Source organism: Triplophysa rosa, linkage group LG3, assembly GCF_024868665.1.
Source record: "Triplophysa rosa linkage group LG3, Trosa_1v2, whole genome shotgun sequence".
In the NCBI taxonomy this organism is placed as follows: domain Eukaryota; kingdom Metazoa; phylum Chordata; class Actinopteri; order Cypriniformes; family Nemacheilidae; genus Triplophysa; species Triplophysa rosa.
Genome location: NC_079892.1, coordinates 11,322,376 through 11,345,644, shown reverse-complemented (window position 1 = coordinate 11,345,644; position 23,269 = coordinate 11,322,376). Strand labels below are relative to the sequence as shown.

At 39.2% G+C, this 23,269-nt stretch overlaps 1 protein-coding gene across 1 annotated transcript in view; it reads left to right on the top strand.

The window, feature by feature from the left end:
• Window positions 1–5,391, top strand: part of scaper (S-phase cyclin A-associated protein in the ER) — a 92,096-nt gene extending 86,705 nt beyond the window's left edge. Inside the window, exon 27 of the mRNA XM_057329117.1 lies at window positions 5,276–5,391. The gene's annotated coding sequence lies outside the window, so the exon portion shown is untranslated. The remainder of the gene's footprint in view (window positions 1–5,275) is intronic.
• The last annotated feature ends 17,878 nt before the right edge of the window (window positions 5,392–23,269 follow it).

The following is a 23,269-nucleotide window of genomic DNA, read 5'->3' as shown; positions in this document are numbered from 1 at the left end:
AAAGAACTGTAACTTGAATGACTTGAGGGTGAGATTCATGACAAAATGTTCCTTCTCTGGTGAACTTTAATTCTTAAAAAAAGGAGAGATGCCAAAATGTACCGTGTTGATGGAACATGCCTTATTGGGTTTTGGGCATTTTATGACAGGACAATGCAGAGCGACAGAAAGTATTGAGAATGAGACTTGAAATGTTTTGGGAAAATGCCTCCGACCACATCTGAACCTGTGTCACCACTAGTGCACCATGACTCTAGCGTGTGCACATGCTCTAACATGACTTTGAAGACCTTGACTAATGCACAAACCAATTTTTACTTGACTGATTCACCTCAAGGAAGTCGTTTCACGGCAAATCAAAGTTCTAAATCCATAACTTTTCATCCACTGTGAACTGAGCAGACACTAACAGTGTTTCCACAGGTTCAGCCGTAAGCATGGATTAATCAGACGATGCTGATTTGGGGTCAGTGGGTAGACTCGAATTGCTTGTGTCAGGGCTTTCACTTTCATCAAACTCCGCTGTCTCCTGTTTCAGGGTCAGGAGATGTGAAGTACGTCATGCACAGTCACTCTGTGAGAACCGACTCTTTGTTCCCTCACGTAGACGTCGATCAGGGCTGTCGGCGGATGCTGCCCTTTTTCTATGAACTCGGACCAGTTTTGAGGATTCTCTTACGACACCGTGGATGATGAGAGCAGGACCGGGATCAGCTGAATGCTGTATCCCTACACCGAAGCCAATTCTGGGTGATCTCATTCACAAACTGTGATGTCCCCCCCAATAAGCCTGACACTCCGTCCCCCCCAAAGGTCTGTTTCCCCTCCAGTGCACTCAGTGTAGTGTTCAGGTGTATCCTCACCTGCAATGTGACACCCTGTCGGTCTTGCCCTTTTTGTGCTGTTTGGAGATCAGCCCTCGAATCTCGAATCCAAACTCTTGCAGTTGTTGTAGGGGGAGATCTTACCTCAGATCAGCCTTGAGGGGACTGGCTCTGCTCGGCCCCTTGAATGTACTGCCGGGGTATGAAGTTACCAATCCTGCTAATCTTCAGGGTGTTGTCCTGACTAAGACACACAAACACGCTGCTGTAAATCTGGTAGGATGGCTCTTAATTAAATATGCTGGAACACAAGACGGCCAGGAGTGGTAGGTGAGTTTGCATAGCGGTGGAGCCAGAGCTGTTGGCTGACAGATGGTTGTCTGAGTTCCAGGGCTTTCCTCTTCTCTGGCTCTGCTGTTGCTGTGCAGAACGTTCCAGTATGGTTATTGGAGTGTGCGATGTTTGGAAGGTCAGCTTTGTTGCTTGGAGCCTCGACTTCCTCTAGATCCTTTGCCATATTATGCTATCCTTAATTTGCCTCTATCTTCTATTCATCTCTTTATTGATTCAATACATTCATGTTATAGATCTATACTATAGATTTCTTCAACATAATCTATACATTTTATAAATCAGATTTTCCCCATTCTCTCTATTTATTTATTTGTTCAGTCCACATATCTGTCCATTGCATTCTGGCTTTTATAGATTTATAGGGCTCATTTTATAGACATGCATTCTATACATTTCTTTAGCCATTTCACACATAGAAATCACTTCAGTGGAATACTGGAATACTTCAATGGATACTATCAGAAAATCTCTTTGATTTAAATTCAAGTCTTGTTTTACATTCCCTTACAACAAAAAAACTGACTGAGGTTGTCATAAATGCATGCATAAAGGGTTAAAGACGGTTTAAAAGTGACAGGCATGCGTGTTCGTGGACTGCCCTTAACTTCCGGTACTCGTTCGCAAACAATATGAGTGCCTGTAGATTATTTCTGATAGCAAGCAAAAGAAACGGAGAAGAAAAATTACTTGGCTAAACTTGCCTCTCCAATATTTTGAATTTAGACTGCAATGCCAAGCTCAACTGCTAGATGTCAATGTACCATATGGTTTGTTTAAACGCTACAAATTGTTTATTTGATAAAATGAGCTTACAACAAAATTCAACAAATTGTTTATATAAACAGTAATTATACAAAAAATATATAAATTAATATTAACATAAATTAAATAAAATATAAATAGTTATATTATTAGACACTAGCCAAACACAGACCGGGCTGCAGTCCCGGCCCACATGTCCGATGAAACCTCTGCAAAAAATCAATAACTGTTGAGTAGTTTTAATTTAATTAACTACAATTAATATACTATAAAATATGAATATAAATAAATATGAGTATAAATTAAATATAAAATAAATTGTTGAATTGCTAGCCACTAGTCAGACCGATAATGAAACGCAGACCTGAAAGTAACCTTAGTCCAGGCACGTGCGTCCGATGAAACAGCCTATACACTTAATACATAGCTTTTGTTAATAAAGAAGTGTGACCTATGTATGTATAGAATTGATGTTTACATAATTAATGTACATACATACATAATACATACTGTATGTACTGTATGTAATGCATTCTGTAATTTATTGTCCTTTAAAATAATATCCATTTCTCTTTCCAATCTGTACAATTATTTTATACAATCTGTATTTTTATTTTTGCATACATAAGACACACATTTAGTTTATACTTCTGTTTACTTTACATTACAGTATACACAACCGTTCAAAAGTTGAAGTCAGGGTGAAATTTTTCTTTTGACCTTCTAAATCTAAAATTGTATTTTATGAACATGTTTTCACATTAAGTGCTTTTACTGAATAATGAAGAGAAAAGCAGCCAATAAGAGCCCAGAACACCATCAGAAATTTTGTTAAATATTGAGCACAGAACATTTCTGCAAATTTTAGGTAAAGGGTGACTACAGTGAAGATGCCAAAATATAGCATAGTTTTGCATTTTTTAGTCACAACAATAATTCCCACAGTTCACTTGTGTTTTGAGTAAGTGACTTTGCACAGTAATGTTAATTCCTTCTATAGAGTATCTATCTGTCTTATGCCCAGTTCAGCACACTACATTCATTATACTGTATATCTGTCATTTTTGCCATTGTTTTTACCCCCCCCCTCTCTTTTTCTGTGAACTCCTGTCTCTGATCCCGGGCTCAGAAGTGTAAAGTCTCTCCTATCTCTCCTCGTATATCTGAGCACAGCCACCCTCACTGTATCCGAGCGTTCATTCCTGGCTCATGCAGTGCTGTATGTTACCAGTTAAGCCTGTCTGCCCCATAGGCATGCTTCACAGATGGGGCCTGCCTTCATTATTTATATCAGAACGGACCGGCTCTGGTCTAGCCAGTAAATCTAGAAGCCGCCGGGACTTGACGTTCCACACTCACTACATCTTGGTTCTTTGGCCTGTGTGGCTAAAGAAACCACCTTAGGTTCTGATGTTTCTGATCCCCGCCTAGACCCCGGGCTCCTTTCGCCACCCTCATCCCGTGCAGTACAGAACAGGTCTGTGCACTTCTGAATTTGTTTGAAAGGTCGGTGATTCAGACTGAAAGGTGTATAAACATAATAAACCTTATTTGACTGGCCTGTTACATCTGATACAATGAGGAACATCTATGGCCGAGCTAATAAAATAATATTTTCGACCCTGATTCGCTTTTTTATTCCTGGACTGTCAGTCACAGCTGAGAGGTTATTACCTGTTGAACAAAGGGGTCTTATGTCTCATGTTTAATTGGTCTTGTTTATACAAGAGTGTGTATATATATATAAAGAGTTCATTTCCAAAATGAGAACTCTGTTTTTAACATTTTTCAAAAATCATGTTTTTTTTATTGTGCATTCCAATTAATATCAATCAAACTGCAGTTAGTTTGTTTTGATTTAAGCCATAATAACTAAATAAATACAGCTAACTAACACAATAAAACACAAAAAAACATAACTTAATCAAAAACATGATTTTTGAAAAATAAAAAGAGTTTCCTAATTTGGGAAACAAACTCTTCATATATATATATATATATCTACGTGTGGGGTATTGTGAAGAGGAAGATGCGATATGCCAGACCCAACAATGCAGAAGAGCTGAAGGCCACTATCAGAGCAACCTGGGCTCTCATAACACCTGAGCAGTGCCACAGACTGATCGACTCCATGCCACGCCGCATTGCTGCAGTAATTCAGGCAAAAGGAGCCCCAACTAAGTATTGAGTGCTGTACATGCTCATACTTTTCATGGTCATACTTTTCAGTTGGACAAGATTTCTAAAAATCCTTTCTTTGTATTGGTCTTAAGTAATATTCTAATTTTCTGAGATACTGAATTTGGGATTTTCATTAGTTGTCAGTTATAATCATCAAATTAAAAGAAATAAACATTTGAAATATACCAGTCTGTGTGTAATGAATGAATATAATATACAAGTTTCACTTTTTGAATGGAATTAGTGAAATAAATCCACTTTTTGATGATATTCTAATTATATGACCAGCACCTGTATATATATATATATATACATATCAATTTTCAATAAAATATTTTCGAAATGGATAACTTGGACCAAATAATGACGAACAAGCAGCGAATAAGAACCCATAATAAAGGAAAATTCTTAAATATTGTTTAAAGAGCATCTACAGTTTGAGACCTCAAAGCAAAAGTATGATTTAGCAAATGCGCAAAGAGTGACTACTTTAAAGACACTAGAATATAACATAGCTTTAATTCATTTTGGATGCTTTTAGTCATAACACAGTTGCTACAACATAAACAAATGTTACAGCGCATGCGCACTTTTGTGATGTCAACTTAACTTCCAGTACACATTCACAAACAATAGAGTGCCTTTAGATTATTTCTCATAACAAGCAAAAGAAACCGAGAAGAACTGTTACTTGGCTAAACTTGTCCCTCCAATATTTTGAATTTAGACTGCGATACCAAGTTCAACCACTAGATGTCAATGTACCATACGTTTTTTTTAAATGCGACAGAACTACAGGACCCATTCAACAAATTGTTTATTTAATAAAATGAACATACAACAAAATTCAACAAATCGTTTATTTAATTATTATACATTAATATAATAGTATTAATCGATATTACCATAAATAAAATAAAATATAGTTATATTATTAAACTCTAGCCAAACACAAACCGGACATTAACTGGGGGTCAGGCGCGCGCTCGTCCGATGAAACGTCTATAGTTGCAATTGTGTTCCATAGTATTGATGATTGTACGATTATAATAAAATTTGGAAAACATAAATAAAGAATCAGTGTTCAATTATGTAACAGTAGTATAGTTTTCTGTCATTTTTCATAATTAACACAACGTCATTCTCCTTCCCAGTTCTCTTAGCATCTTCGACAAAAAGCGTCAGGACCCCACCGGGTTGACGGCCCTCCTGCAGAGCACTGACCAGGTGGGCGTCATCAACATGCTCTACTGCATCCTGCTGCACAGTGCCCCTCCTGAACCTCTCTCCACCGGCCCTGAGGGTCCCCAGGGACCTTACAGCCCCTCCGTCATCCAGGTGGCCCTCCAGGGCCTACGCTTCCTCAACACCTTTGCCCTGCTGGACCTCTCAGCATTTCAGGTATCGATTTCTGATATGGAACGTGCATTGTATGTTTGGGGGCTTTCACATCAGACGCTGACCATGGCATGAATTCACAGGGTCTGAAGCCTCGCATGTTGGCTCTTAATACCACACATTATTAAAAACATTCAAAAAAGACTCTTTGTTCAGTGGAACACAAAAGAAGATATTTTGAGAAATGTCTCAGGGGTTTTGTGTCCATTTAATGGAAAGCAATGGGGGCCAGTGTTGTTTGGTTACCAACATTCTTCAAAATAGCTTCTTTTGTGTTCAGCAGAAGAAAGAAAGTCATACAGATTTGGAATGACATGAGAGTGAATAAATGTTGAAAGAATTTTTTTGGGGGGATAACTATTTAAACTAGCTTGATTCCTTTTCAAACTGAACTAATTCTGGATAAACTTGCCATTTAATCTGTACGGCCTGAATGAGCGCACTAAAAATAACGTTCCTTTTCAAGTGGTTTACAAAGTCCAGAAAACAGTGTTTATCTTCTAAAAAAGGACCGCAGCCGTCTGGGAAGTTGCGCCTCGTGTGATGAGTGACCTTATTGCTCTGGTCCTGTTTACAATCTGTGATATCCTGCCTCCTTTGATTCCCGAGCTCTGAAGAAAGATGCTTGCTCGTGACATCACTGACCATCTCTGTTGTGGCATGCTGCTTGTCCTGTTAAAGTAGTTAAAGTCTTTGCAGCCACCCTGTCTGCTTAAAGTAATGCTGCGCGACTTGTTTTTTTTCTTCTTTATAACTAGCGGACAACGCAGCCAGACTTGCCCTTTATCTATGTGCAGATACTTCGACTGCATCCTTTGGACTGCCATTCTATGTTTGCTTACTTTTATAGCTTTTCATCATTAATAGCTGCGTTCGAGCATCTAGGTCAGGGCTAGTCAACTGGCGGCCCGCGGGCCAAATGCGGCCCGTCAATCATCTTTACCTGGCCCGCCTTAACATTTCAAATAAGTGGAGAGACTTTAAGAACGGTGTGCTTTAAATGCACGTCCTCCTGAGACGCCACATCTTTAAAAGTCCAAAACGCTGCTACAGTCAATACGAAAGTAATTCCCGCGGCTCATAATGATTTACGTCTTATAAAGCGATTTGATCAGTCAGTCCAAGAAACTTAATGTTATTTACAACGTTATAATCAGCAATGCATTGCACAGCCACAGGCAATCGGTTTGCGCACGCGATAGGTCGCGTTCTAAAACGCGTTTAGTGCCCTTGAAAGTAGGCTAACTGTAGGAAGGGTACACCACGTGAACGGTTGTCTCAGATAAGGGGAAACGGTGTTGTTTTTATTACTGCATTCATTATGTATAACGGCTATATTTTACGAAAAACAGCTGTTCATCTCGCCCAGAACTCGCACTATACAAAGGCTCTGCCGTATAAGTGCGTGGGGCACATGAATGCGATGGGAATTCACCCGAAGATGTGATAATAGCGTTCAGTTTCTTGCACAGATCAATTGACTCGCTATATAAGACGCGAATTTAACGTCACAAGGGGCAGGGATTACTTTTGTGTTGAATGTATTTGCGTTTTTATTTTTATTGATTTAACTTTAAGTAATTCGACCAAGTATCTTCATAAATATCTTCTTGAAAAAACAATGCCACCCACATCTCGATGTACTGGAGGACTGTGGGTGAGTAAATTAGTAGCAATTTTTGGGTAAAGTAACGCATTAAGGAATATAAAATACAATTAAAAAGACAATATCCCTTTTAATTTAATATCATGAAAAGGCACAAATACTGGATGCAATATTTGTGTGCATGTTTTAATCATGGCCTATAAGTAACAGCAACAAAAACAGTATAAAAGGAACAAAATGCAATAAATAACAGAAAAAACAAAATAACAGAAGAAATGAGAATATGGTAAAAAACTGGCCTGCATCCTATTTATACTTTTGGAATCTGGCCCTCAAAGAAAAGTAGTTAAAGACCCCTGGTCTAGGCTCTTGTTCGAGTGTGCGGACGTAAAGCCGTAACCTTCAAAGCTAATGGGCCAACTATGGTTTCCTCCAGATGCCCTCAGAGCCACTAGTAGGATATCTGCAATGAACAAAGTTGACCAGGTGGATGTAAACACACCCGACCTCTGACCTCAGGCCAGTTGCGTTGAAAGCTCCGGGTGAATAATGCGAAAGGAGAATGGCGTAATGTGCACAGGCCCCGGTTGTAGTACAGCCAACATGATAAAGAGTGAAGAACGTATCAGAAAGCTAAATCATCAAGCACGTAGGTGTGAACGGGGAGGTTAGGATTACTTCAATGTGTCCATGTAGATACTCTCTCTCACTTGGTTTCTCCTTTTCAAAACAGCATTTTAAAGGGATAGGTTAGCCAAAACCGAAAATTGTGTCATTGTTTACTCACCCTCATGTTGATCTAAGACCTAACACAAAACAATTTGTAATAATGTTCTGGTTGAGCTTTTTATTCAATTACAGTGGATAGGGAGCTTTTTGTCGAAAATCTGTTTTAAAGGGGTCATATGGCGTGTCTTTGGTGTGTTATAATTTGCCCATGCATTTATTAGACACGTAAAATTGCAACAATTAAAGTGTGGGAACAAAAGATGCATTCTTTCTGAAAGCGAATGCTCACCCAGACCTGCCTGAAATGCCTCGTGTAACCACACCCCCACAAATCTACATCAGTTCGTGGTATGATTTGACTAAGACCGCCCAAATGTATACGCAAGTAAGGTGGGCGTACCTGTCAGTACAATTGCTTTGGAACCTGATGTTCCAAATATGGTAAGAAGCTTGCAGTATTCGACCAATCACTACGCACTGGTTAACTGGCCAATCATAGCACACCTCGCTTTTCAGAGAGATGAGCTTTGTAAAAAATCTGCATGCTTCAGAGAGGCGAGGAGATACAAACATGCACGGTATGTGGAAAATACAGCGTTTTTGAACCTTACATTGTGTATACACATTGAATTACATCTAAAACAAACCATAATATTCGTTTTAGCCTTGTCATATGACCCCTTTAATGCTACAAATCTAAGCCCTTTCGAGCTTTAAAAAAAGAAGAAAAAGTGCCATAAAATTGTGCATGTGGATTGTGTGCTACACCGCTTGCGTATATCTTTGTGTGCTTTAAAGGTTAAATCATTCAGTGAAATTCTTCCGGTGTACTGTTCCTTTAAATAAATTGGTTTTCAGTAATGCTTCACGTAGTTCAGATCAACACAACATGAAGGGTATCAACAGTGCTTCTGGAAAATGCATCAACAGTTATTGATGAATTGATGTAGATGCGCTTTCACACTGAGCTGGTGTCATGCTGGTTAAGCCGTTTCCAAACTCAATGTGCGAGTATAAACATAAACTAAGTGATTCTGGTTGCTTAGTACAACATCTACTTTTAAAACACAGCCACGGATTTAAAGGGACAGTTCACTCAATAATGAGAATTCTCTTATAATTTACTCCGCCTCGTGCCATCCCAGATATATATGAATTCCCTTTTTTTACAAAAATGTCCATCACCTTATGAATTTCCAACTTATTGCAGCTCCAAAATATGTGAGATAGCGGTATTTTATCCTTCACATTATTATTTACCGTCTGATACAGATGATTACATTTCATTTGGATATATTGTGTGTCTGTATAGTCTTGTTGGTTGTGTTACACTGGTAACTTTGGTAACGAGTCCGATGTATTGTGTCCCTGGTGGTACAAACCCAACGTCTTGCTCCCATCACATGTGCGCAGATGTTCAGGTATTGTTGTTTGTGGTTGTTTAGACTCTCGATCCCGAATACTCTCCCACCCAGCAGAAAATGTCAGTAGTTTCAGTGGTGACCCCGAGTCGCTCAGTCATGTTGACATGTTTAATAAATACTGTCTGTAGACCAGCAGATAGCATCTCTTTCGTTAAGGGAATTGGGGGGGTTCTGCTTTAAAACTTACTGATTCCAGAGCGCTCCACAGGTTTCACCTTCTTCTCTCGTGCCGTATGGCCTACTGCAGGAAAAATATACGAGTCCGGCCGTGTATGACGTGTTTGTCTTGAATGGCGCAGAATGTTGCTTGACTTCAACGTAGTTTGTACTACTAATCTACTACTTTAACTCTACATAAAGGTTGTATTTGTTATCATTAGTTAATGCATTAGCTAACATGAACTAACAGTGAACAATACTTTTGCAGCATTTATTTTTCCTATTTCAAGTTAATTTCAACGTTTACTAGAACATTATTCAAATAAAATGTTGTAACATTAGTTGCAAACTGAACTAACATGAATAATTGTATTTACATTTAGTAACATTAACAAAGATAAATAAATGCTGAAAAACTATATTGCTCATTGTTAGTTCATGTTAGCTAATGCATTAACAAATGTTAACAAATACAACCTAATTGTAAAGTGTTTTCAAAAATGTTTTTACTGTTTCGAGCCAACATAAACGTCTTTACGACATAATTAAAATGTATCGATTTAGCTATAAAATTTTATGCGATAAGCAATAAATGCAGCTAACAGGGAGCGTTTTCAGAACTTCGGCTAACATTCTCAAAAAGCTCTTGCTGTAACGTAATAACAACGTTATACAGTATGTCATTGCTAAATGTTATAAAAACAGTGGTATAAAAAAGATCATTACATTTTTAGTGGAACATTTAAAATAAGAGAAAATAACACTGATAACTTTAAGGGAACTTTAGCAAAACGTTCTTAGAACGTTCATATTTTGTTAGTTGGGTGTTACCTCAAATCAGTTAGATTATTTTATTAATGTTAAACGTCAGTTTGAACAGATATTTTAAATGGACTTCACTTACGTATTATGTTTTTCTTATCCCTTTCTAAAGCTGTGTATGTTGTATTCAGTGTGTTTTAGGAGCCGAGTGTCTCTCTCTGGCCTTCAGGCACATCGTGAGCTCGCTACTGTGGTTCTGCTCTCAGCAGAGCTCGGAAGAGCTTCTTCATGAGCTCATCATCTGCGTGGGATATTTCACTGTCAATCACCCAGACAATCAGGTGAGGTTACCTTCTTTGTTACCGTTACATAATATATACGCATGTCTCATGAATATGTAATCGGGCATCGTGAATATTTAATGCATTTTGATGGGTCACAGAATTTGAATCGAATGCACACACACGTTGTTGCAGTGAATTGAACCCGTTTCATCCTAAATGTTTTCTTTGCAAGCTTTAAAGGGGTCATATGGCGAGAACACAAGTTGCCCATGCATGTATTAGACACGTAAAATTGCAAAAATTAAAGTGTCGGAACAGAAGATGCATTCTATCTGAAAGCGAATGCTCACCCAGACCTGCCTGAAACGCCTCATGTAACCACACCCCCACAAATCTACGTCAGTTCGTGGTATGATTTGACTAAGACCGCCCAAATGTATTCGCAAGTAAGGTGGGAATACCTGTCAGTAGAGCTGTAATCGGGCTTTAAAAGTTAGGCCCGACAGTGCCCGAGCCCGACAGAATTCGGCCAGAGCCCGACAAGTACATTTTGATTGACAGCTTTTTAAGAGCCCGAACCCGTTTACAGCCCGACATTAGGCTATTCAAATGTGCGCACGCACACAGCTTTTGTCAAGAATGAGTCATTTATACATGTTTTAACATAATTTATTAATGACTAACATAGGCTATAGGCCACTTGGAAGTTGGAACAAAGAAATAAAATAAGTCCTCTGTAACATCGTAACATCTCACATATCCCACTGACTCATTATTCTCATTATGCACATGGTCAAAACTTTTCCACACCTCAGACTTTGCTTTAGTTGCTGGTGCAACCAAAACGTAATCACCAGAGGCAAGCCTCCGTTTCACCTCCTCAGCATCCATTTTCACAACTTTCTCGCGTTAATCGGAACGCATCACATGACCGCTAATTTACCGCGCAAGCCCGAGCCCGTGTAAAATGATAGAAATTAAGCCCGAACCCGTCGGGTCACGTTGGGTCCGTCGGGTTCGGGCAAAGATCTTCAGCTCTACCTGTCAGTACAATTGCTTTGGAACCTGATGTTCCAAATATGGTAAGAGGCGTTACATTTCCGTCACACGCTTGCAGCATTCGACCAATCACTACGCACTGGTTAACTGGCCAATCATAGCACACCTCGCTTTTCAGAGCCATGAGCTTTGTTAAAAATCCACGCGTTTCAGAGAGGCGGGGCAAAGAGGAGATACGAACATGCACGGTATGTGGAAAATACTGCGTTTTTTAACCTTAAATCGTGTACACACATTGCATTGCATCTAAAACAAACCATAATATTCGTTTTAGCCGTGTCATATGACTCCTTTAAGACATCATCATCATCATTAAAGGGGCTGGAAATATATTAAAAAAACGATTTTTGCATATCGTCGCTGTCGGGCGGAATCCTCGTATCTCCAAAACCATTATTTTTCAGGAAGTTAAAAAAACTGCATATATTTTGAGTTATTAAACATTGTATCGTTAAAGTTGGTATTATACCTTATATTGCTATCATATACTGTTATGTACCAACATTAACACAACATTTCCCCAAAACCATGTTTAATCGGAGATACAAGGTTTATAACTTGGGAGCAGGGAGATACGAGATTACGCTGTCATTGATAAGAATGGTACGGACACAGACATCGCTGCTGCCAGCAGTGTTCATCAAAGTCTGCGGTCGCGTTGAGCCTTTTGACAAGAGACGAGGCTTTAAGAGTAATGAAAGCTAATGATTGTGGTTACATACATCTTCCTAAACTCTATTTTAAAAGTTAGAGCTATGAGTGATGCAATACCAAAATAAAACGTTAAACAGGCTGTCCAATATAGGCGGAAATGAATCTGCACGCAAATAAAGTCGGCGGTCGCGTTGAGCCTCTTGACAAGAGAAAAGGCTTCAATCGTTAACCAAAGCTAATGACTGTGGTTACATACATCTTACTAAACTCTACTTTAAAGGTTTAAGAACTATAAGTGATGTAATACAAAAAACGATGAGCTGACTAGGCTGTCTAATAGGCGGAAATTAGCCGAATCTGCTCGCAAACTTACCTTCGTGGCTCACGGACTTCCTTCTGCACCGAAGCATTACAGTTATCGATTTTTAACAAAACAGACCTACTCAAATGTATCTAACCTAACTATTTTCACTCGTTATTGTCTAAAAAACTTTCAATCAGGAGACGTAATGCCGAGAAGCTCCCGCGGAGTGAAGAAGAGGTAGAGTTACGAGACTTCTCAGACAGTTGAAGTGTCCAATGGAATTGAGAGATTTGCTCTCAAGCTATTTTCAACACTTTAGATTGGTTAATAATTTGTAAAAATAACAGACCCACATGGGGACTGACCAATAGCATCGATTTGTGAAAAAATATGAAATTGACCAAATTTGGACATAGGAGGTTTCCGCCCGACAGCGACGAAAAAATGTTCATATGAAATCAAGAATTCATCTCAGTATTTGCAAATAGGCGCTCATACAGTATTTCAGTCGCCTTTTGAGTTTAAAAAGGATACTGTTCTCTCCATCCCAGAGGTAAGTATACGGTTTGGTCATCATTTGATCAAGAGCAGGTGTACTTTTCTCCTTACAAACAACCGACACAATAGCAACAAAAGGAAGCTGTTGAATAATGCAGCGAGTTTGCCACTTCTGTTGGCTCTCTTCTGTGCGGTCTGAAACACAGGCATTGTTATCCTCCGCCTGGCAGTTGGGCCTTCTCTTTGTGGAGGGGTGTCGAAGGGGGCCGGGCAAACCTGACGGCACAGATCACAGATCAGCCTGGCATGAAGAAGTGGAATTCTCTGATACTCGTTGCATGCTTTGTTTACCTGGAACCCGCCGACAGTATGGCAGGTGTGACTAGGCCACACTTGGTCGGGTTTTAGTTATTCTCGCATCACGTGAAACATCGCCCCGTGACTGCTTAATGTCCCCCCCGGGGGATGGGAAGGGAGAGGTCAGTGTCCTGGCAATTTATGGGCTTCTAATTTAAAACATTTTTGCTCTTAATTAAAGAAACGGCTTGCGTTTTTACGACAGTGCGGTCCTTCTGTGCCACAGCCATCCAATTTAATTATTTTGATGTAGGTAATTAGCATTTGTTGGCCATTGTTGGGCTGATTTGCATATTATATTGGATAATTGAATGAGGGTTGATGATTGAATTAGAGGAGGCGTGACAGATGATTGGGCTTTGTGCACGAGCGGGGCAACTTAAACGACGGGCAAACTGGGAATAACGCCTCGTGAATATTCATATCGTCCCAGCCCACTTTGCTAATTTGAAAAATGCCGGGTCGGGAGTCTTTAAACCTGCGACTTCCCTCCAGGATGCAGATTTTTTTATGTTTGAGTGCACGTCAGGGTTTAGTATTAAAAACACACGGGTACTGCCAGGTGCCTTTGGAAAGGTGGATTTGAAAATGGGGTGAAGATACTCGGCTTAGACACGATTTGGCCCAAATGCTCGCTGGGAAGTCATGTAAATTATAAAGTGAGAGTCGATCAGTTTATTGGACGCACCTACCGCATGTGTGCAGTCATCGCAAGTTGACGTGATTAATTGCGAGTTGTGATGTGGCTCCTCCATGGCATCATCTTACATTTGTTGCCTCTCTGTTGGCGTTTGTTGCTCATCGAAGGTTGAGCTCATATCTTTGGCCACTTTCATAAATGTACAGTTTCAAAGAGAGCAACAACATTGGATGTAAGTGTACCTCCAGAGCTGTCGCTGTATCTGATCATGTGTAGCTTAATATTATACTAACAACATAAGTGTCCAATGTATTTCTTTTTAAATAGTTTTTGTCCTTTATCTGTTTTAAAATATTGATATTATTGATTATTGATATTGATAACTTTGTTTAATTCATATTTTTATCATTCTTTTTATACTTTTATTTTATTTTGTGTCTCCTTATCTGATTTACAACTGTAATGTTAAAATAGTTGCTAATACTAATTACAAATAGTCTCGAGCTGTCAGTTCAAATTTAGTGAAAAATATCAGTTGCTTTTCAACCCATGTAAAGACAAGTTCATAAAGTCACCTACAATTTTCTAACAGAGATGGCGATATAGAGGCAAAAGTTACAGATTGCAGCTTTAAGCAGGTACATCATAAAAATCATAATTTACAACTTTAGTAATTATGCGCTTTTGATTTATAAATTGAGCTGTCAGGTACTATTTTTTGTCAGTTTGACATCATTTGACTTCAAGGGATAGTTCACCCAGAAATGAAAATTCTGTCATCATTTACTCACCCCTTGTCATTTCAAACCTGTATCACTTTATTTCTTCGGCAGAACACAAGATATTTCCAAAAAACTATGTTCCCTGCTGAAAAAACAATAGAAACCAATTAAAGAAGGTAATGTTTTTATGGAAACTGTAATGGTTCTACTGGTATGTGATGGATTCTATTGGTAGGATGTTAAATCCTGTTGGAATAATGCCCAAAACACACTACTAAGGTGAATTTTGTGATGGTTTTAATGGAAAAAGCTAATGGTTCATAATGTTTTTTTGAATGGAAACCATTAGAATTTCTGTAATGTTTTTTAGGGGGGTTTCTATTGTTTTTTCAGCAGGGTTGGTAACCGAAAAGCACCGGCACCCATTGACTTCTATTGTACACAAAACCAATGCAAGTGAATGTGTTCTGTCGCTGATAGTTTAACAACATTCTTCAAAATATCTTCTGTTCTGCAGAAGAAAGAAAGTCATGCAGGTTTGAAATAACAAAAGGGTGAGTAAATGATGACAGAATTTTCATTTTTGTGTGAACCATCACCTCAAACCCATGTAAAGTAACCTGCAATTTTATGTTTCAAGCACAGATGGCGATATAGAGGCAAACATAACAAAAACCGCAGCATTAAAGGCCACCTTGAGTATTTTTGCATCTGCTATCTGCCAGTACAAACATCAGATACAGACCATTCACAAATAGTTCTGTGACATTATTAAACTGAATGAAGTGAAATAAACGGCTGGGAAACTTAGTAGTATCCCCACCCCTCTCCAGTCAGATATTCACCAGTTCCTGGGGTCCTGGTATATATATGACAGGTAGACAGGTATATATATGCTCATACAGAATAAATGAAGGGAGCGGGATTATTTGACTCTTTCAGACTAATGTAAGCACTGGCAGAAGACAAAGGCGACTGTGACCCTGAGCCGTCTCATAATGCACTCTGATTCAGTGCCGGCACGCCAGCTTATGTTTACATGTGTGTGTTTGAGAAATAACGCCGCTCAAATAGGTAGGAAAAACTACTGGTGGAGATTTCTTTTTTCCACATGGATGTTGTTCAGACCGCTCGCCCAAAAAAACATTGAGAGTGTGAGATATGCGCAGTCGTAGTTAAAATGAAATTTGTTTGTACTCAAGGGGGGCATAAAGTCTTTGAGTGATGACCAACGTCAATGGAAATTCATTTTGAGTATTGTTTAAAGTTGAAATGAACTATTATTTTCCCTTTACTTTGTTAATGTAAGTGCTCTTATTTTGCACATATTGTTATTTTGGTTCACATTCTTCTTCAATGAAGGTTTGTCTTTGTAATCGTTCTTCAAAATGTATTAGCTTACACCTCTGAAACAAACTTTACATTTTTGGCGTTCAGTTTGTTTAGACTGCACGAGCTGTTGGTTAATATTAACCAATATTCAAATAGCTTTTAAAGGAACAGTTCACCCCAAAATTATAATTTTGTCATTATTTACATACGTTTGTGTTGTATAAACCCTCAATGGCTTTCTTTGATCTCCAGAATTTGAATGCTGATTCTTTACCATGTGATGTTTTGGGTGTTCTGGTTACAATAGGATTGTGACCCTTTTTCAAGCTTGCGCATTACAACTGCTGTATATTTCAAGTGTCCTGAAGGGGTTACAGTACAAAGGGGTTTAGTGAAAGAAATGCCATTCTAATACGTACAGTACTGTTGTTTTATTACATTTTTGTTAGAATTATGATCTTATGGTTGGCACCTAAGCTAGTTCGATGCCAGATTGCGTAATTTGACGATTTTGTTGTTGTCAACAAAGCCAAACATTCCCTGCTGAAAAACGATAAGAAGCAACAACGCAAATTCTATTGGTTTCCATTAAAATACCATTATGAACCAATATAGTTTTCCATTAAAACCATCACAAAAGTGTGGTATGTGGTGTGTTTTGGGCATTATTTTAATAGGATTGATCTGCCCGATTACACCCCACCTACAGAATCTATCACAGTGATTCCGTTGTAGTTTCCATTAAAACCAATACAATTCCATTTAAAACCATTACATTTCTATTGTATTTTGGGCAGGGCTCTATTCGCAGCAGGGTTATTCGAAGTAAAAATGCCAATAGACAATTTCATCAGACCCACGCGTCTGGCCCGAAGTTAAAGGGATAGTTCACTCAAAAATGAAAATTCCATCCTCATTTACTCAGCCTCAGGTTGCTTCAAATCTGTATAAATGTCGTTGTTCTGTTGAAAACAAAGAAAGATATTTGGAAGAATGTTAGCAATTCTCAGTTCTGTGAAATCATCCACTACCATAGTAGAAATTTATTTTTATATTTTTGTTCTGTTGAACACAAAATGAGAGATGGTTTTGGGAAAGGTGTTTTGGGGCACCTTTGACTACCATTTAATTTTTCCTACTATGGTAGTCAATGACGTTCCAGAAGTGAAATTTGCTAACATTCTTCCAAATATCTTTCTCTGTGCTCATCATAATAAAGTAATTCATAAAGGTATGAAATAGCAAGAGGGTGAGTAAATGATGACAGAATTTTCATTCTCGGGTGAACTATCCCCTGTTTGTTGATCGGTCTGGCTAGTCGCTAATAATATAACTATTTATATTGAATTTAATTTATATTAATATTCATTTGTAGTAATGTTTTAGTGTAGAATAATTGCATTAAATAAATAATTTGTGAAATGGGACGTGTAATGGTTCTTCTACTGGCAACCCAAAATAATACTGACCAGACATACTTTTGCTTGCTAGCTAATATAATGTTAACACTGCTTTGTTAACGAAAATCTGTTTTTATTATCTACATACACTTTCTACTTTAGCAAATGCTTTTAAGATTTTTAAAAAGACCATTTTACCTCCACGAGAGCCAGATTGAGCTAATCCACCACACTTATTTTATCTCCCCTCACCTATCGCCTGATCTCGTGTCCTGTACTTCCTTACAAGTGCAAGGCTATCTCCCGTGCCCTCAAAGCCTAGTGTTGTTCCTAGCGCTCTAATCCCACGTTAACTGTCGTTGAAATGTTCCTTCAACAGTCCATCAGCGCAGTGATAACCCAACCCTCTGTGATTAGCTTGCCTGGACCAGACCACCGCAAGCCGGCGTTTCGGGAATTCACCGAACGCCTTTGATTCCCGACGCCTGACGGGCGGCTCTGAGTGACGGCAACGAGGCAGATTTACGCCCTCCCTGAAGGGTGAATTAAAGTTGAAGATACTCTTGCATTGTCAGATTTTTCCATCTTTTTACTTTGTTTGTTTGCCCATAAATCTTTCAGAGTTTAAGGCCCCATTTGCGTCTAATGCCGCGTTTGAGCACGATCCAGGTCAGACCGGCTCCTCGAAAAGTAAAGATTATCTTTCGCGCGATCGAAGATGACTCTTGATTTATTCGGCAAAGGGTAATAATTCAAGTGATCCTTTGCCAAGCTGATCGGTTTTATGGCGTTTTCATGAGAACAAACGTTCTTTCTGTTTCGAGGGAACGACAGTTCTCTTTGTCTTTTGGTTTTATGTTTACGCCCGTGTACCAGTCGCCGTCAGGTCGTCTGGGCGGACGGCTGAGAGGGGGCGGTAGGCGTTGTTCAGATAAGGTTGTTCAGCCATAACTTCCTCTTCTGAGTGATCTCTTTGCATTTGTGTATGTAGGCTGTCCTCCGGTCTTATCAGAAGAGCCAACATTCTCTCATCCTCTTGCTTTGCTTCATCTTTAGGCGGAGCAAGAGATTTGTGGTTGTTTTGAAAGAGCGGACACATTTGTGCTGAGGTGTCTTGGCACATTTGCATCGAGGTCATCACCTCCCGTTTCTATTTAAAAACAGCATTTAGGCCTGTATCACACGGCACTTGGAAGCAAAGTAAAGGTTATTGCTGGAAAACCTTTTAAAAATGCACGTTAAACATATTTATCAATATACGATCGCTTGCTGGATAGGCTTGTTTTAAGCGGCTTTAAATTATGATGAAGCAAATTACACTCCTGTTTGAAAAAAAGATGTCGGGGGGCTCGATGCCAGTTCCACACACACTTTCTAGTCTGTAAGTCTGACTGAAACCAGACGATTTTAGTAGTTATATATTCAGCACTTTCTTTGGCTTCAGTGTCCGTTCCATATACAGTAGATTAATTTCCATTTGGATGTAAATTTGCTCCCTCTCCTCGTGTAAATTAGATTTCGTGACAGCTGGGTTTTCGGTGGCTGTTAATCGTTTATTGTTTTAGTTTTTTCTGGCCTGCATTAAAAGAAAACCCAAAAATGATTATGTTTTCTGAAGCACAGTAAGATATTCTGTCAGTGTAAGAACACTACACAATATAGCCACGGAATAAATTAAGAGACTGTTGCTAATTTTCACTTCAAATCAGCATTTCTAGATGTATTGTGTCCAGTCCAGTCCAGTGTCTGTTGAATTGCAACAAAATCATCCAAAGTCATCCAACAGCAAATGTGAAAGACTGACAGCATGACAAGAAGCATGAAAACTGTGATAAAAATCCAGGTTATCACATAAAAAATCATTTTGAACTTTTCTAATACATGTACAAATATTACTGTTGTATTGCTTAAAAGTCAATCTGAACTTGTTTTCTTTTCAGTATTTGAGGTCTGAAAACATACAGAGCATCTCTTCTGTTATTTTGACCTGTTTCTCCAGTTTTCATTTTCTGCAAATAAATGCAAAAATATATATATATATATTTTAATTTGGTAAGAGTATTGTTAGTAGCTCATGAAAATGATCATTTTACCCGAAAAACGGTCTCTGAAATCATTTCTTTATTTTTCCGCAGCTGTATACTGTAGTGAACGATATATCGTGATACAAACATTCAATATGCAGTGTTTGTTTTACTCTACGATATTTAGAGTTTTTTTTACTATGTTACAACTGTTTAATCCTATTGGTTGTCCTGGTGGCCCACGTCAACATTTTTTAACGTTTTAATGTTTTGTTTTAAATTTTGTGGGGTTGTGTTCTTTAAACTTGAATGTTGTCAGGTCAATAACAAAGTTCAACAAAAAGCTATGATTTTTTAAATCTTTTTTATCAATTTTAATCACAAAATATTTGATTCAAAAATATTGTGATACTATCAAATCGTGAATCCAGTAATGTGTCCTGTTTCACCTCTGCTAAGTCAATAGTTGTTTTACAGTATAAATAGAAACGTTGAATTTACATTGAGTGCTCACGTCTATTACAACTTTGAAACAACCGTATTTACACCAGTCCATTTTTTTATCTATGACTGATTTTTTTTAATAAATACTCGCTGAGGTTCCACTTGTCCTATCGTCCATCAGTTTTACTGTCGGCATTCATCTCTCCTCCACCTTCTTATCCACTTTTCATCAAAGAACAAACCCTGGCTCACAGGTCTCCTTCCTTCCTCACCTTGAGCCACTCGGAGCGTGCATGTTTGCGTTTCGCTGCGTTAACTTTACGCTCCCTTTGTTTTGAGTTGACAGGCTGGGAGTTATGTAACGGGCCACCCGTAAAAGAATGACCCTGTTTGAAAACACTACTGCCTCTCTACTTGAGACAACACTAGATGCTCGACCCCGTCTCTTCCTTACTTTATGGCCATCTGTGTTTAAGCGGGGGAGGAATCGCAAGTTCAAACGCCTGCCGTTGCTTTTATGATGTCAGTGACTGAATGGATACCTCTGCAGACACTGGTACTGGAGGACTTGGCCGAGCTCCTTATCAAAGTTTGGGGCCGGTCAGGGGCAGGGCCATTACTCCGGGTCAGAGGGAGATGGGTGAGTTTACTGCCTGGGTTGGGGCCGGAGGTAACCTCTGCTCCCCCGGAGCTGTACGTTTTTTATCCCCCAGTGGACACTTGAGGGGGACATGTTGTTTAGGCGTGTGAAGATGAAGCACCGAGTGCTGAAGGATTATGAGATGGCTGCGTGATTTGTGGGCGCAAAGCGCATCCCCCATAGACGGAAACACACACACATTCATGAAACAGATTTGTGTACGTTTTTATTAACCATTTCTAGGTAAATATTCGTAAACAGTTTACACAAAATTTACGGAATTTGCCAACACATGCTCACGCCAGTTCTAACGCCAACTATTTTACGAGGTGGCTAATTCATAGTAATTTTTACAAAATTTCGTACAAATTTTTTTAACTTTGACATTGCATCTAAATTTTTATTGGGTCAATTACATTTTTTTACATTTCACAAACGCCTGTTAAAAAGATTGCTGAAGTGAAAAATGTGTGAAACCTTAACTGAGCCAATTGAAAATTTAAGAAGTTACCAGAAAATTTTGACTCGGGCTCCGAATTACTTTTTCCAGGGCAGTGACAGTTTACGGGTATGGCTTCGGTATTACATTTTAACTAATCGTACATTTTTGTACGATTCACGTCATAAAATATCATGCAAATTAGACACCTCGTAAAATAGTTACGAATTCTCCTGAGATCAGGCTCAATTTGAAAATACTGTAGTTTACAAAAACTTTGCTCATTATGCAAAGATGCAATGCAAATAAACAAGTTTACATGAAAATTTAAAATTTCTACTTATTCTCCGATTTTGTTATCAAAAACAAAAAAACCTTTTCTTGTTTCCCTTTGTTACACAACCTCTCAACTTGTGATGTGAACTCGCTCTAAGATCGTGCATGTGAACATGCTCATTTTTTAAGCACCGAATGTCCAGGATTTGACGGGAAGGCGCAAAGGGCTAATAAGGTAAACTGGTATCTGATAAGTCTGCAGCATTGTCATTTATCACCATCTTGTGAATTATACAATACAACTGTATCTCTCGCTCCCACGTTGTCCAGAACCGACAGAGGAGATTGATTCTGTACTCGCAGCTTGGCTTCCAAAAAGACCCTCCTTCATCTCGCCCTCTCTGACACTACGCAGCTCCTAGCTGAAAACAACCAGATCTGATTTTTGACTCATTTCTTCATTTGATGATGCTGCTGTGAAAGCGCAGAAGAACATTAATATGCAAGCTCAGCGAAAAGCCTCTAAGCCATGTTTAGTCAATACAGGAGGATCCGAGAGCAGTCTATACTTCTGCCATTAAATGGCTCCAAGGTGGCTTGTGTGAGTCATTTCTGCGAGGTATCTTTAAACAGTTCTTAATGCAGAGCAACATGGGCCTGAAGCCTTTGAACGCTGCTGTAGGACGGCGTTTTAAGATGCTTCTCCTGTTAAATGATAAAAGAGGTGAGTTATCACTTTGTTTATCGTGCTCTTAAACCCCTGAAGGGTATTATTAAAGCAGAGCATGCTCTGGAAAGTATTGTTAAGAGTATTTTTAAAATCTTGTAAATCCTGGTAATTTATGTCCCCCCGGTCCCCCCCCTTATGGTTTGCGTTTGGGGTCGAGCGGCGATGGATGTGTGTACCTGTAATAGGCACTGTTTAATGCTCCCTTTCTTTATTTGCCCCAAATCCCTCTTGTCAGGATTTACTGTGGTGACCTTCTGACTCTTTAGTTCCCTTCCCAGGGTCCCAAATTTCTCCTAATCGGAAGCTTGTAGCAATGAGAGACCTGTTATCATCCCATGCATTGCGTTTGATCAGACATGATTTGGTTTTAATTCCATGGGCGCGCTCTTTTGGTTTTGATGGTGTGATTGACAGCGGTGATTAATGGAAACGCGGGATGATCTCCATTACGGGTATTACTTCATTTATTAAAGTGGGACAGGTCCAGTTTGTGAGTTTCACGCAGGGTTCAGCTCCAAAATCTGACCAACAAGCGCTTATTAGGACCCCCTGAGGTTGCGATTGCACAAGAACATCTATCAGCGATTGACATTCGCTTCCTGTCATTTTTAAGAACGACCGAGCGTGTCCTCCCATGGGGCGGATCTGAACCGGCGTACGTTCAGAAGTGGATGAGGCATCCCTGTCTGTGTTTTATGGAGTGTAATTGTACGCTGGGAGGCAGTGCCCTCTATTTCTCCTCTTAATGGCTGTTTGTGTGTTGTTTTAGTGGCAGATTTACGTGTGGGACGGGCAAGCGAGGGGCGGGTTGATTTACAGCTGCCCGTGGCTTTGGCCTCACCGGTTGCATGTGTGTGTTCCAGGTGATCGTGCAGTCTGGCCGGCAGCCCAGCGTTCTGCAGAAACTGTGTCAGCTGCCGTTCCAGTATTTCAGCCACCCACGACTCATCAAAGTGCTCTTCCCGTCGCTCATCTGCGCCTGCTACAATAACCCGCAGAACAAGGTCATCCTACAACAAGAAATGAGCTGCGTGCTGTTGGCCACCTTCATACAGGTATATCACATGAGCTTCATGACATCACCTGCTTCACATGTGTGTTACTTTTAACTCGTTCTTGTGTTGTCCCTTTTATTTATGTAACACAAAATCAACACAAAATGACTCAAAATGTATAACAAAAAAACAGTGTGTCAAAATTCCAAAACAAAAAACATGTGTTATTATTTAACACATCCTTTTGAAAAGTCCAGACTTGTGTTTGCGTT